This window comes from Panthera tigris, chromosome E3, assembly GCF_018350195.1.
Source record: "Panthera tigris isolate Pti1 chromosome E3, P.tigris_Pti1_mat1.1, whole genome shotgun sequence".
Classification (NCBI taxonomy): Eukaryota; Metazoa; Chordata; class Mammalia; order Carnivora; family Felidae; genus Panthera; species Panthera tigris.
The window spans coordinates 732,567-747,732 of NC_056675.1; the positions used below are offsets into that span (position 1 = coordinate 732,567).

Consider the following 15,166-nt stretch of genomic DNA (forward strand, 5'->3'; position numbering starts at 1 on the left):
CAGCAGGAGTGTGTGAGTTCCATTTTCCCTGCATTTTTTCCATCTCTTGGTGTGGTCAGAACTTTCTTGATCATTCCAGGTAACTCAGTTTCCTTGACGGGCCTCCCTGCTAAATAGAAAGGATGACGGGGCTTCATGTCCGAGGGTTCACCAGATGTCGGGCTTTTTCTGTGAGGTTCGGAAAGGAAGGAGCCGCTCGAGACCTTACTGGATGCCAGACTGAGGAAGGAATGACTTGGGAAGACCAGATCCCGAGCGCTCCCGAGTGCTTTGGGAGAAGAGCTAGCTGGCGTTTTGACCCGTTGCTGTGTGGCGGGCTTATGGAAGGAGGACTCATTCCAGCTTCAGGCCGTCCCTTGGTGCCAGCCCCACCTGCACCCTGCCCCAACCCCCCACACCTCTTCTGGGGGGGGGGGAGCCTCCTCCTCCCACACCTCTGCCTGCCCCCTCCCACTGCACTAGTCTGTGAGTCACCTCCGTGAGGCCAGAGGTGACAGCGGAGGACATTGCCCCGCTCCTCTCTATCTCGCACTGAGGCCTGGATTTCCATCCACAGACTGGCCGGATGTCCACACGCGTGGCTCAGTAAAGAAGGCCAATTATGGAACAGCGTATATGGCATCCACTTATATAAAAATCTACGTGTACATAGACAAGTGACAGGATAGGCCTTAAAACATTTACAGTAGTTACTTCTGGGTGGTGGGGTTAAAGTTGCCTATACATTTTTTTTAAGTTTTAACACCCTTTCACATGCTTTCTAGAAACTTTGGTTATGAGGACAGAAGTTGTATGGTGGCTAAAGGCGCGGGCTGCGGGGTCACTTGAGTCTGGATTTTCAAGTGTTACATCTGCCGCTTACTAGCAGCGAACCCTCGGCCTCAGTGTCCTCACTGGCCATTAGAGCTGCTCCAAGGACCCCGTGAGGCTGCACATGCAGAGCCCAGCAGAGTGCCGGGCCCACAGCGGGCAGGTTCCATCCAGGCTGGCTCTTATCCTACTATTATGTTAAGGTAAAAAAACAAACGGGGCCTGGGTGGCTCAGTCGGTTGGGCGTCCGACTTGGGCTCAGGTCATGATCTCACGGTTCGTGGGTTCAACCCCTGCGTCGGGCTCTGTGCTGACAGCTCGGAGCCTGGAGCCCGCTTCCAATTCTGTGTCTCCCTCTCTCTGCCCCTCCCCTGCCTGCGCTCTCTCAAAAATAAACATTACAAAATACTTCCTGGCATAATTTTTCCAAGGGTGTGTGTCCATGCAAACAAATAGGCCCAGGGTCCATTTGTTGTACAGAATCCATCCGCCTCATGTGGGTCAGTCCGCCCCCCCACCGCCTCCCAGAACCCAGAGTCAGATACATCGTGTCCAGCAGAAGCATCATGTAACACGTATGCATCTAAATTTTTCTAATGGCTGCGATAGGGGAAAAAAAGAAATGGAGGAAATTCATCTGGATAACATACTTTATTTCACCCAGACCCAGTATATAAAAAAATTATCTCACTAGTCAACCTAAAGTAGAATGAGTTATTTTACATTCTTTTCTTCATACTGAGTCTTTTCAAATCTGACGTGTGTTTACACACACAGCACATCTCCGTGACGACGCTCTGGCTCTGAGCGTCCTACACCCCAGGAAGGCCAGCCGAGGGTGCAAAGAGCGCCAGTTTTCCTCAAAGGGTGTGGAAGGTTGGGGGGAAAGTACAAAAGCTTGAGCATGTGGTGGGCGTGAGCAGCTCGTCTTCGACTTTGGCCGTGGGTTGCTGCAGGGATGTCTTAAGGTGGTATTAGGTTGTCCTCCCATGATGGGTTTTTCCTCCCGTTTTTGCTACAACACAGCTTGCCTGCGAAATGGAAAAATAATAAAAGCTGAAAAGCGGCTGCCACCTGCAGCGGGTGTGGCCCCACTGCGGCCTGAGCGACGCCCTCGCGCCCCATCAGAGGCAAGCCTCGCTTCTCTCCCGTCTGGCTCCCGGGTCGCGGTATGCAGGCCGCCCTCTCTCCTCTGGACCGGTTCAAGTCCCCAAGCAGGTGGTGTTACAATCTGTGGGGGAATTTCATCCACAGGCAGAATCTGGGGAAGGCTGCTTTCCAGATGGTTCGTGATGGTTCACATGCAGTCTACCCCCTTCACCGTTTTTTTTTTTTTTTTTAATTTTTTTTTTTAACGTTTATTTATTTTTGAGACAGAGAGAGACAGAGCATGAACGGGGGAGGGTCAGAGAGAGGGAGACACAGAATCTGAAGCAGGCTCCAGGCTCTGAGCTGTCAGCCCAGAGCCCGACGCGGGGCTCGAACTCACCGACCGCGAGATCACGACCTGAGCCGAAGTCGGCCGCTTGACCGACTGAGCCCCCCAGGCGCCCCCCCCTTCACCGTTTTTAAGTGGGTCGTTCAGTGGTTTTGTGCGGCCGCCGCCACCGTCCGTGTCCAAAGCGCTTTCGCTCTTTGCAGAACGAACCCTGTCCCCATTAAACGCACCTGCCCCCAGCCCCTGCCCCCACCGCCTACTCTGTCTTTGTGAGTCTGAAGACCCCGGGACCCCACGGAAGCACAATATACTACAGCGTCTGTCTTACCTCACCGAGCACCACCCATGTCGTGGCAGGTTTCCTCTCTAAGGCTGACATTCTGTGTGCACGGACCACATTTTGTTCATCCGCTCGCTTGTCAGTGGATACTTGGGTGGCTCCCACGTCCTGGCCGTTGGGAACCACGCTGCTGTGAACGTGGGGCGAAAGCATTTCTTTGAGTGCTTCGTTCCGTTCTTCTGGTCACGTACCCGGCCGTGGAATTGCTGGCTCACCCGGGAATCCGTTTAAGTTTCTGAGGAGCTGCCAGACTGTTTCACAGCGATGGCACCATTTTGCCTTCTCATAAACTGGTTAATTTTACATTATGTGAATTTCACCTCGATTAAAAGAAAAGTTAAAAGGGGGGAGTTGCTCAAGGCCAGGATACGGACTCGGGCTTTTCCTCTGAGTGACCTGAGAGCCACGGGTGGTTGTGAAGGGAGAGGTCATGGGACCAAGAAGGGTCTGACGGCTAAGCCAGAGCAGGGACACCGGCTGGGAGGCTCCTGTGGTAATCTGAGCAAAGAGCGGTAGTGGCTTGGGTCGGGGTCATGGCCACAGAGAGGGGACGCGGTCCGACTCTGCATCTGTCTGCAAGGTAGAGGGGAACCCGAGAAGAGGTGGATTGTAGGTGATCGGACGTCTGCAGCCAGAGGTCAGGGATGGTTCCCATCTGGAGACACGAATCTTGGCACCCTCAGCCGACGACGTGTTGAAAGGAATGCGCGTTGGACAGAAATACGACGTCCAGGCATGGGCATCGAGGGGTTGGAGGGATGAGGAGGCTCGAAGAAGCCGAGGAGGAGCCGGAGAGCCAGGGGACGCGTGGAGCGGGGTTGGGGCGGAGCACGAGCCAGATGAGGCTGCCGCCAAGCACTGGCTTCCGTGAGGCAGAGGTCGGCGGTGGCCTCGGCAGAAGCAAGGAGGGCTCCGGAGAGAGCAAGAGGAGGCTGGGGGAGCGGATCGTCCCTCCAAGGAGAGGAACGAGGAGGCAGGCAGAGGAGGGCCCGGGAGGTTTTTTGAGTTTTGTGGTTCGGTTTTTTGGTGCGAGCGATTTTGCTTAGCAAAGGACGGGGGAGGGGTACAAGGTGTCCCTCAGCAGGTTTATGAAAGACACGTGGTGGGGTGATCAGTGTGCCCACCAGAACCCCGAACATGACTTCATTTGGAATAAGGGTTTTTTCAGATCTAATTGCAGTAAGAGTCTCGTGATGGGGTCACCCTGGGTTAGGGCGGGCCCTAAGCCCACTGACGGGTGACCTTACAGGAGGAGAAAGGCAGAAAAGGACACCCACACGGGGAAAGAGCCGGAAGCAGGAGGCCACAGCAAGGACGGCAGGAGCCTCCGGAAGCTGGAGAGACACGGAGGGACCCTCCCCACTTACGCACAGCAGCCTGAAAGAGCCTCCCTCACGAGGCTCCTTGCAGCCCTTGGCTGGTGCTGTTAGGGACACAGGGTGAATAAGACAGAGAGAACCCCTTGTCGACAGTGAGCGTATCCCTACGCGGATGTTGGAAGTCTGGAATTTGGGAAAGCTGGCCGGAGCGGGACGGCCACAGCTGTCTGTCTCGTTCCTTCTAGGCATCCCTACGTTGTTCGCGTGTGAAACCACACCAGGGCCTGGGAGCCACCGTTGCCGCCCGCAGGGCACAGTTACAGACAGCAGAGGCCAGCAGGTCCTTTGTGGATGACACCCCCCGGCCCAAGGAGGACCCAGAAGCAGCAGGGGCAGGAACCAGCGCAAGAGGGGAAATTGTTCCCCCTCTCCGGGCGGGCGCTGCCCCTGGTAACTTTCCTAACCCGGCTCCCGGCCAGCCCCGCCCCCTGAGCTCATGTTGGCCCTCGGAGCCGGGCTTGGGTTTCTGACCCCGGCTTTCCTCCTCCTCTCTCGGGAGTCAGGTTCTGTTTACAAGGCTTTCCTCCTCCTCTCCCTGGAGTCAGGTTCTGTTTACAACTGAAAGCAACCGTGCCAAACTGGAGGCAGGAGCTCCCGGAGGAAAGAGAACCGCTCCCTCTGCGGTCGTTGCCCTCCGTCTACTTCCCTGGCCTCGAGCTGAGACCGTGAGCAGCCGTGTCACCGCCCTGTTTCCACTCCCGCCGGGCTGTGACCAGCAGCAGCGGGGAGGCGGGCATCGCAGGCACCGGCAGTTTGGGAGTGTGGTGGGTGGGCTGGCAGCCCACCAGGCTGTTTGCTTCCCGGCAGAGAAGCAGACCCTGGCTGCCCTTTGTGGGGAGGCCCCCCAGACCCTCCCGCCTGCCTCTCCTGGTCCCTCCCTTACGCGAGGCCTCCAGCACCCCCAGGGGCAAGGTCCTCTCCGGTGTGGAGACCAGGCCGTGGGCTCTGGGTGCAGAGGCCACTTGAGTCATGCTCCTGAAAGCCCTTGTCTTCACGCACGTGATACGTGACAACCAGGAGCGTCCCTTGGCCTGGTGAGCCGGGGTGTGAGGTGACGCCTCGGGCCTGCAGAACGATGGGGTTTCGGAGGTGAGCGACCCACCTGCCCGCACGCCCACGACGTGGGTCCTGAGGCCGTCCCCAGACTCCAGCCTGTCTGCTCCAGAGCTGACCCTAGGTTCCATCCCATGTACTTCCTGCTGTCACTGTTGTGTAGCAGTGGACATCCCTTACCGGTCACCTCCAGAGGGCCGGCCACTGCAAACACTTTACCTCCATTCTCGCACAGACCCTGCAGGTACACATTATGAATCCTGTTGATAGGGGAGGCCCCTGGGGCTCAGAGAGGCCGAGGACTTTGGCCCGGGCCACACAGCTCCAGCTGGCTGACTCAGGGTGGGTGTGAGGCCAGAGCCGCCGGTCCCCCCAACCCACACTCCCCCCGCTTAGCCCTTGGGGGAGAATAACAACCTACAACCTTCCACTCTTCCCACCTATCGCGACTTTATTGCGCACCTGTGGGTTAAGGCAAAATGGGTTTTTGAGTGGCGTGAAATTATTTTGAAAAAATCACGTTTAGTTCCAAAAAATGGGCAAGTATCAGAGAAATTTGGATTCTGTTGCTTCTCTACCTTGACTGAAATCTGGCGGGTTTTTCTTCATTAACTCTTTGGAATTTATGTGGTTGTAAATAAATAAATTATACTTGTATTCACTCATAGGATACACAAACATACTGAACTCATTTGTTTCTATGATACATGTAGATATTTACGTGATATATAAATGTACTGTTTGTTAACATAGTCTGTATTTAGTCATATTTTAATACCTTCTCTAAATGCAATATAACTTTTTTTTTTAAGTAGGGTTCACACCCAGTGCAGGGTCCAACATGGGGCTTGAACCCAGGGCTCTGAGATCAAGCCCTGCGTGAGCTGAGACCAAGAGTCAGACGCTGAACCAGCTGAGTCACCCAGACGCCCCTTGAAATAATGACTCTTTTTTTTAAATGTTTATTTTTGAGAGAGAGAGAGAGAGAGACAGAATGTGAGCAGGGGAGGGGCAGAGAGAGAGGGAGACAGAATTCAAGGGCTCCAGGCTCCAAGCTGTCAGCACAGAGCCCAATGCGGGGCTGGAACTCATGAACCGTGAGATCATGACCTGAGCTGAAGTCGGACGCTTAACCGACTGAGCCCCCCAGGCACCCTGAAATAATAATTCTTAATAGAACACATAACCACATTGAGTCGAACATTTATTATGAAGATAGCTGTGTCTAAAATTGGTAACGTGTCGTCTCTGCACCGAGAGGCCCCACTTGTGGGTAACGCGCTAGCGAAGCTTCTGCACAAGACACACCCTGGGAGGGGACCGAACACCCACCACTACGAGAACGTCGGGTCAGATTTATTCTGTCCTCAGTGTGGAATACGACACATCCGGCATCAGGGATGGAGTCGAGCCCTCGAAATCACGGGGTTCCAACTCAAATCCTAACGTGGGGGGCTCGCGGAGCAGAGCGGGGCACGCACTGGTGCTCCAGGTGCACTGATACCCAGGGCTGTGCGTCCTTACAGGTACCTGCTCGTGTGCGGGACGAACAGCCACTGCTGATCTGTCCGCCAGCCTCCTAGCTGAGGGAAGACATCGAGGGCTGAGAAGGGGACGGGGGAGCATTAGCCCTATGAATCATCTATCATCTATCTATCTATCATCTATCTATCCATCCATCCATCCATCCGTCTTCTCCTTACCTAGTTATCTACCATCAATCTGTGTAACGTCCCCCACTTCCCCATCAAGTGTGGAAGGAGGCGGCAATTAAACCCTCCTCCATGGCCATCATCCTTGAACCCTTCTCATTTTACCCATTTATTCTCCGTATCCTTCCCTACTCCATTGCCACCCCTGTCCCCAAAGGCATCTGTACCGTATGCTTGGTGTCTTTCTTGTTCCCATGTCCTCATTAGACATACAGCACTGTTTGGGTGTGTTTTCACTTACCTAAATGCTGTCCTGCTGCGGGAGGGAGTCAGTATGTGTTAGTCTGGGTTCTCCAGAGAAACGGAACAAGTGGGAGACACGTCATGTACGCGAGGTATGCACCCACAGGACATCTGGATGTATGTATCATATATAACAAGTTTATGTGTGTGTGTGTATAAATATATGAAATTGTCACATGATTATGGAGGCTCAGACATCCGGTGGCTGGAGACCCAGGGGGCCGTTGCTGTGAGCTCCAGTCTGAGTCTGATCCAAAGGCAGGAGAAGACCGATGTCCCAGCTCAAGGACAGGCAGGCAGAGAGAGACAATCCTTTCTCCCTCTGCCTCGTGCTCTATCCCGGCCACAGTGGATTGGACGAGGCCCACCCACACTGAAGGGAGCCATCTGCCCTATCAGTCTGCTGAATCAAATGTTTATCTCATCTGGAAACACTCTCACAGACATGCCCGGAATAATCTGTGAGCAAATATCTGGGCCCCCGGTGGCCAGTCCAGCTGACACATAAAATTAACCAGCACACCATCTTCCCAGTTCTCCTAGGCCGATCCAGGTTGTCGCCCCACTGGGCCAGGGCCCCCCTGTCTGCCAGGGTGTCGGGGTCTGCACGACCGGAGGTGTCCTCACTGCCCCGCTCGACACGGCCAGTGCCCGTCTACCCACTGCCGAGTACAGCTTTTCGTTCCTCCCTAGGGTGTCAGGATGGGTGTCCCGGAAGGGAGGGCCTGCTCAGGTCCCCTTCCCACGGGTCTGGGGTGGGGTGTGAGGTCACGGGGCGCGAGCATCCCTGTGCCCCCGACCTGTGCACCAGCGCTTGGTGGTACCCACCCTCTGCTGCCCGCTGGACGGAGGTGCAGAGGGTAGAAGTTACTTACTTCCATTTGCATTCTTTGGATCACAAGTGAACTCAAGCATCTTATCTTTTTTTTTTTTTAATGTTTCATTTATTTTTAAGACAGACAGAGCATGAGTGGGGAGGGGCAGAGAGAGAGGGAGACACAGAATCCGCAGCAGGCTCCAGGCTCTGAGCTGTCAGTACAAAACCCAACGTGGGGCTCGAACTCACATACTGCGAGATCATGACCTGAGCTGAAGTCAGGCACCTAACCAATTGAGCCACCCAGGCACCCAGACACTTTTAAAATTTCTAAAACTTTTGAGTTAATTGTGCAAAATACAGATAACATCAAGTAGGAAGAGAAAAGCAATCTCCGACGCCCCTACTTGGACAGAATTACAGCTGTCGGTTTTCTGTGCCGTGTGTGCGTGAGCCACGGAGTCCTAAGGCCCATGCGTGTTGCGGCGAACCGCTCGTCGCTTCCTAAGTGCGTTTCAAGTCCTGGCCTCTGCATTTACGTGACACCGTAAGGCGCTGTCTCTTTTTCAAGAACTAGCTTTGTTGCTGGACTTGTGTCTTCCTCCCATGATTTAAGGCTACGACGTCACGTTCCAGTCAAGTTCTCTCATTGTGATCTCACACTGACTGTCACTTGAAGAATTCTTTCCACCTGGAAGCCAGTGTCCACACGTACTCTGCTTCCTTGAACAGTGAGCGAAGGCGTCTCTGTCTTTAACTCCCACCTCAGGGCGCTGGCACCTGCACTCTTCTCTGCCCAGAATGTTCTCTCCCAAGCTCTCTGCTCGTTCCCTCCCTTTGGGTCTCAAGTGTCACCGCCACATTTAAATTTGCAGGCCCCCCACATCCTAGCCCTGAGTCTGCTTTGTTTTCTTCCAAGGTGCTCACCACATTCCCAGACCACAGAAACACACGGTGCTGTTCCCGCATAGCTCTGCCCCCTGGAACACGGGGACAGAGAATTTGCACCTCCGCACCTGCTACAGTACCTGGCACCCAGCAGACACGCGTTCAATCAGTGCAATCCCAGTAAGGAGGACACAGAGGACCGAGGAACTGTCCAGGAGAGAGTGTGCTGGGTTTGGGGTAAAGGGATCACCAGCCGGCCGGGCGAGGGGGGAAGGTCTAGTGGAGTAGGCGGCCAACAGCGAGAGGGAAGGGGGGCAAACAAGGCAAGCAATGCAAGGGCCCCCATCGCCCCGACGGTGCTCATAGAGAAGTCTCTCCCTTCTCAGGCCTTGTCTCGAGAGGCTGGACTAGGGTCCTCCAGGGTATTCGTCATGGTGCTGACCCGCCTCGCACAGCTATGGTAACGGATGGATTCTTTCAAACCGGTTCACTGGTACATTCCGGTCGCAGCCAGTTCAGTCCAGACGCAGCAACACAGGCTAGATGGAAGCCCGTAAGGGTGGTGAGGGTCGCAGCAAGGGCTCCAGGTGTGGAAGCTGTTCCCCAGCTCAGGTGCTCACCTGAGTGGGCACCACTGGGTTCCTCCCTGATTTCTGCCTCTTTCCCCATCACTGATACTCCCCAGGTGGCAGAGACAAGATACAGGGGAGGGGGGCTGTGGGTTTCCTCCCATCACTGTGTGCGCGCGCGGGCGGTGGGCTTCGCGGAGAAGAGGCCGCTGTCATCTCTGCTTCGACCGCTTCTCCCTTCGACCGCATCCCATCCTGCTCGGTTTCCCCTTTGCACGTGACTCTAGTAAGTGCCTCTGTTTCTATTGTTTTGGCCAAGGATATTTTTGCCCTCCTGCCCCGACCTCGAAACCAAAACGGCTACCTGTGCAGCTATCTGTGCACCTCTAAGGCGACCTGTGCGGCCACCTGGGCTGGCCGCTCCTGCGCACGCGCGGGCGCGGACCCCCGAACTCCCCTTCAGGGAGTGAGCTCCGGGGTGAGCGCCCATCCGCGGCCCTACAGACGCGGCCTTAGCGCGCGGCTCGGAGCGGAGAGGCGAGTACTCGCTCCGGCCTTCCCGCCCGCCAGTCTGTCTCCCCTTCCGTAGAGGGGGGCGGAGGGTCGCTTCCGGCGCCGCCCGGACAGCGGGCAGAAGTGGACCGGGAGGCACGGGGCGGGGCGCCATCGCGGCCCCCAGCTCCGCGGGCCCGGGACAGGCCTAGGGAGTCGGGCGACCGTAGCGGCCCCCCTTCCCCGCGGCCGCGCTCCCGCCTCCGCTCTACGGCCCCCGCGACGTAAGGCCCCTCCCGCCGTACGGCGCGGCGCTTCGAAGCCCCGCCCACTTCTCCGCCTCGGGGACCCGGCCTCAGCTTCCGATAGGCCAGGCCCCTGGATAGGCCGCCTCCTCATTGACCGAGGAGCTTCAGGCGGCGCGCTCGAGATTGGTGGAAGTCCGTGTCGCTCCCGCCCCGCCTCCGGGCGCGGCGCGTGATTGGCTGGCGTCCGCAAGGTCTCCTCTCGGGATCGAGTCTGGGCGGCGCGGACCAGGCCCGGGGCGGCAGCAGAGGCGCCCGGCGGAGGTGGCTGTGGCGCGAGGCAGGTGAGCTCCTGGGTGGGGGTGGAGGGCCGGGGCCCGGCGAGGCCGGCCGCGGGCACAGGACTGGGGCCAAGGCGTCCCTCAACGCGGGCGGGAGCGGCGGGCGGGCGGCGACCGGCGCGGGCCGAGCCTCGGGCCCCGCCTGGGCGGCCAACGGCCGCCGCCCCCTCCTCAGCCCCGAGCGTCCCCGCACCTGGCCCGGGTTCGGAGCAGGCCTGGCCCGGGGCGTCCCCTCCGCCCGACGTCAGTGGCGTGCCGGGGTCCGGGCGGGACGCCGGGGACGCGTGCGCAAGCCTCTGTCGCCGCCGCCCCCCGCCCACCCTGGGTGCTCCCGCCCCCCGCCCCGGGTACACCCGGGCGACCCCCCCCTCCCGCCACGCATCGTCGATCCCCGCTCCCGCCCACACACCTGGGCGATCTGGCACCCTCGACCCCCCACACCCGTGCGCCCCCGACCCTCCTCACCCGCGTTGCCCCGACCCCAGCCCTCCCCCCTACACACACCCCCGGGCGCCCCCGTACCCCGCCTCCCCCCGCACCCGCCTCATTCGGGCGCCCCTTACCTCTGTCCCTCCTCTCACTCGTCCGGTCCCCGGCCTCGGGGTGCTCGGCCTCCCAGGAGTCCTGGGTTGGGTCGGGGGGCCGCCCTGCGTGTCCGGCTCGGGACGCCCCCGTTTTCCTGCTCTGCGGCCCGCAGACAGAACGCACCTGTGCTGCCGGGCGGGGCCGTCACCCCACGTCGCAGTCGCGAGCCCCAGGCCCGGTCCCCGGTCCCCGGCCGCAGGGAACAACCGCCGGGTAGCCCGGTTGCTGCCGAGCTGCCGCTGTCGGTGGGCAGGGCTCCCCAGCGCCCCCCTCGCTCGGCTGCGTGCCCGTGCCCCTAACCCCACGTCGGAAAGTCTCGGCTCGTGGGCGTTTTCTGAGCTTCCCGGGCTGCTGCCCAGGTGGGAGCTGCCCTGGGGCCTGGGTTTACAAGCCGTTTGTGCCCCCGGACGCCTCGGCCCAGAACCTTGGGTTTGGGTTTGTTTTCATCCATTTCGGTTTATACAGTTATTCCAAGTCGGGAAACTCATGATGGTTAGTTAGTTCTGGGGTATTTTCCCAGATTAGTTCCTCTGACAAGTTTCTCCTCTTTACCTTGTTTCAGTTTTCTTTTTTCTGTGTGTTTTAGAAATACTATTACTTTGGCATTGGACCTCTTGGACCTTATTTCTACTGAAAAATAAAATCTTTATCTTTCCCATTTTTTCCATTTTTGTCTTTCTGTTTCACTTTGTAGGCGATTTCCTCAATCTTCCTCTAACTCTTTTATTTGGCATTTTATTTTGGCCACCATATTTAACATTTTTTTCAATGTTTTATTTATTTTTGAGGGAGGAAGAAAGACTGCAAGGGGGGGGGGGTGGAGAGAGGGAGACGCAGAATCCGAAGCAGGATCCAGGCAGAGTTGTCAGCACAGAGCCGGTCGCGGGGCTGGAACCCACGAACCGCAAGATCATGACCTGGGCCGAAGTCAGACGCCCAACCGACTGAGCCACCCAGGCGCCCCTTGGCCAACATATTTTCAATTTCCCAGAGCTCTTTTCCTCTAAAACTTAGTGCCACTTACTTTGTAAATGTGGTAGCACCTCATTGTCTCCCTCTGTAACCTCAGCGTTTGCTCGCTTTGGCATATCTTGGCCGAAATGTTGGCTGATCTCGAAGAGAGTGGGGTCCCGCACGGTCCTTTGGAGGTTCTGTGCACCTGCTTTGGTCTTAGGGCTGTTGGCTGATAGCAGTTGGCTTTCCTCATCTTTAGGTCCTTTTCATGGGCTTTTTATATTCTCAAAGAAGGGCTTTCCAGCCTCTCGCCTTGTTTTCAAAGTTGGCCGGAAAAGTGTGGCTGTGGCCTCCAAAAATTGGTAAGGAAGTGCTCAGTCCTCTCCCTCTTCAGGAAGCCATCCTGGAACTTGAGTTTTCCGCTTACCCTCTGGTGTAGAGAACCCTTGGTTTTATCCTCCGTTTTTTTTTTTTTACAGGAAGGTAGGAAGGGACTTGACGCCTAGTAGCTAACTGCTACTTTTTTTTTTTTATTGTGGTAGGACACTTAACACAGAATTTGCCACTTGAATCTGTACAGCTCAGTGGCATTGAGCGCGGTGCACAGTCGTCACCACTGTCTAGTTTCACAACTGCTTGTTCTGCACCCTCCGGGGGAGCCCCCAACCCAACCCGGCAGCAGGCACATCCCCGCTGCCCACTGCTTCCGAGCTCTGGCGTCTGCTAATCTGTTTTCTGCCTACGGATTTGTGTATTCTGGGTTTTTTATACACACGGGTTCATCCGATATGTGATCTTTTGTGTCTGCTTTCTTGCCCTTAGCATAAATTTTTCAAGGTCTATCCGTGTTGTGTAATGTGTCAGTACTTCGTGCCTTTTTATGCCTGCATAATATTCCACAGCACGAACCTACCGCGTTTCCCATCCATTCGTCAGTGAGTGGACATTTGAGTTGTTTTCATTTCTTATTATGAATGATGCTCCAGAGAACATTTGTATTCGAGTTTTTGTTTGAGTACTTGTTTTCAGTTTTCTGGGTATGTATCTAGGAGTGGAGTTGTTGGGTCACATGGTGGTTCTATCTAACGTGTAGAGGAACCTCCAAACCGTTTTCCACAGTTGCTGCACCGTTTTACATTCCCACCAACTCTGTGTAAGGGTTCCGGTCTCTCCATATCCTCTCCTGACTTGTAATCTTCTGTTTTTGCTTTGTTCTGTTTGTAATGGTCTTCCCAGTGGATGTGAAGTGGGGTCTCGGTTTGATTTGCATTTACCTAATGACTGATGAGCATCTTCTCACGTGCTGGTTGGCCATTTGTGTATCTTCTTTGGAGAAATGTGTGTTCGGTTTCTTTGCCGATTCTTTATCTTTTCTGGACGAAGTCCAGTTCATCCATTGTTTTCATTGTTTTTTTTGTTGTTGTTGCTTATGTGTTTGGTGTCATATCTAAGAAACCATTTCAAATCCACGATCGTGAAGATTTACCCCTATTTTTCACTTAAGAGTCTTAAAGTTTAAGGCATCTATGCCTTCCATCGGTTTTGAGTAAATTTTTGTATGTGCTGTGAGGTGGGGGTCCAGCTTCATTCTTTGGCATGTGGATGTCCATTTGTCTTAGCATCACCGTTGAAAACTTTGTTCTTTGATTTGGTGTCCTTGTAGAAAATCAGTTGACCATAAATGTATGGATGTATTTTCTGGACTCTCAATTCTGTGCTGTTAATCTACATATCTATCCTTATGCAAGGAACAACACTGTTTTGTAGTGCATTTTGAAATCGGGAAGTGGGAGTCCTTCAACTTGGTTATTCATTTTCAGGATTGTTTTTGGCTGTTTGGGGGTCCGTTGCAGTTCCATATGAAGTTAAAGATTAATTTTACCGTATTTGCAAAACAAGACCGTTGGGGCTTTGATAGAGATTGCAATTGAATCTGTAGATCTCTTAGGAGTGTGTTTCTGTGTTTCAAAATACTGACTCTTCAGTCTACGAACAAGGAATGTCTTTCCATGTATTTTTCTTCCATTCAGCAGTGTTTTGTAATTTACAGCGTACCAGTCTTGTACTTTTTTGGTCAAATTTATTTCTAAATGTGTTGTTCTTTTTGATGCTGTTGTGAGAGGAATATTTTTCTTAATTTCATTTCCAGATCGCTCATTGTTAGTTTGTAGAAATGCAACTGGTTTTTGTGTGTTGATTGTGTATCCTGCAACCTTGCTGAATTTGTTAGTTTTTATAGTTTTTTGTAAGTTTTTCAGGAGTTTCCATACATGAGACCATGTCATCTGTGAATGGAGATAGCTTTGCTTCTTCCTTTTCAATTTGATGCCTTTTGTTTCTTGTTCTTGCCCGACTGCTCTGGCTGGAGCTCCAGTACAATGTTGAATAGCAGTGGTGGAAGCGGGCATCCTTGTCTTGTTGATCTTAGGGGAGAACTTTCAGTCTTTGACCATAGAGTATAACGTTAGCGGTGGGTTTAAGTAAATGCATTTTATCAGGTTGGGGAAATTCCCTTCCGTTCCTAGTTTGTTGAACATTTTTATCATGAAAGAGTGTTGCATTTTAATAAGTGCTTTTCCTGCATGATCACGTGGTTTTGTCTGACTGCTTCTTAAACAGACTTTCAGCGTTTGATTCTTCCTGTATTTTTGGTTCTTTTCTACACACTCACTTGTAGATGTACGCAGGTATCACTGTCTTAACCATTTGGGGGTTCCATGATGACAGTCGCGTTATTTCTCCATGTTCCTCATTGTAAGCTTATGATTCAGCTTTTTATGGCATAGGTGTGTTTTCATTTATCCCTTTGCTTTCTAGTTTCCAGGTTCTTGCTACTTATTGTGTTCTCCTCCTTTGTTTTGCTCTGTGGATGTATCCCTTTAGGAAAATGCCTTTTTAGGAGGGGTGTACCATCTTTGTTCAGTGCATCATCTAAAACATTTTTTAATTTTATATTTTGGGGAGAGAGAGTGCGTGTGTGCAAGCTGGGGAGAGGGGCAGAAGGAGAGAGAGAAAAAGAGAGGGAGAGAGAATCCCAAGCAGACTCCCCACTCCCAACGTGGGGCTCAAGCCCACAACCCTGGGATCATGACCTGAGCCGAAATCAAGAGTCAGACATTCAAGCAACCCAGCCACCCAGGTGCCCCCGCCCCCCCAGTGCACCATTTTAAACTGGAAATTCTTGGGTGACCTATTTTCAGAGAAAGCTGGCATTTGATGGAGTGTCTGCTCATAACCATTGTTTTCTGGTCTGAATTTATGATGGTCAGATGGTCTCCAGATTCTGAAAATAGAGCCAGT

The 15,166-nt window shown here is 54.2% G+C and overlaps 1 protein-coding gene and 1 long non-coding RNA gene across 15 annotated transcripts in view; one reads left to right on the forward strand and one right to left on the reverse strand.

Moving 5' to 3' along the window:
* Positions 1-1,442: 1,442 nt before the first annotated feature.
* LOC122234513 lies at positions 1,443-11,246 on the reverse strand. The gene is made up of 2 exons (XR_006212274.1): positions 10,891-11,246; positions 1,443-1,841 (listed from the first exon to the last, which is right to left on the reverse strand). It is a non-coding gene; the product is annotated as an uncharacterized LOC122234513 (long non-coding RNA).
* The window catches only part of SUN1 (Sad1 and UNC84 domain containing 1), a 54,831-nt gene continuing 48,160 nt past the window's right edge, over positions 8,496-15,166 (forward strand). For 4 of the 14 annotated variants that reach the window (XM_042970964.1, XM_042970968.1, XM_042970972.1 and 1 more), the window contains exons 1-2: positions 8,496-8,860; positions 9,067-9,535. The gene's annotated coding sequence lies outside the window, so the exon portion shown is untranslated. Of the gene's footprint in view, positions 8,861-9,066; positions 9,536-10,178; positions 10,331-15,166 lie in introns of those variants that run through there. The other 10 variants (XM_042970970.1, XM_042970973.1, XM_042970974.1 and 7 more) reach the window with 5 other exon arrangements.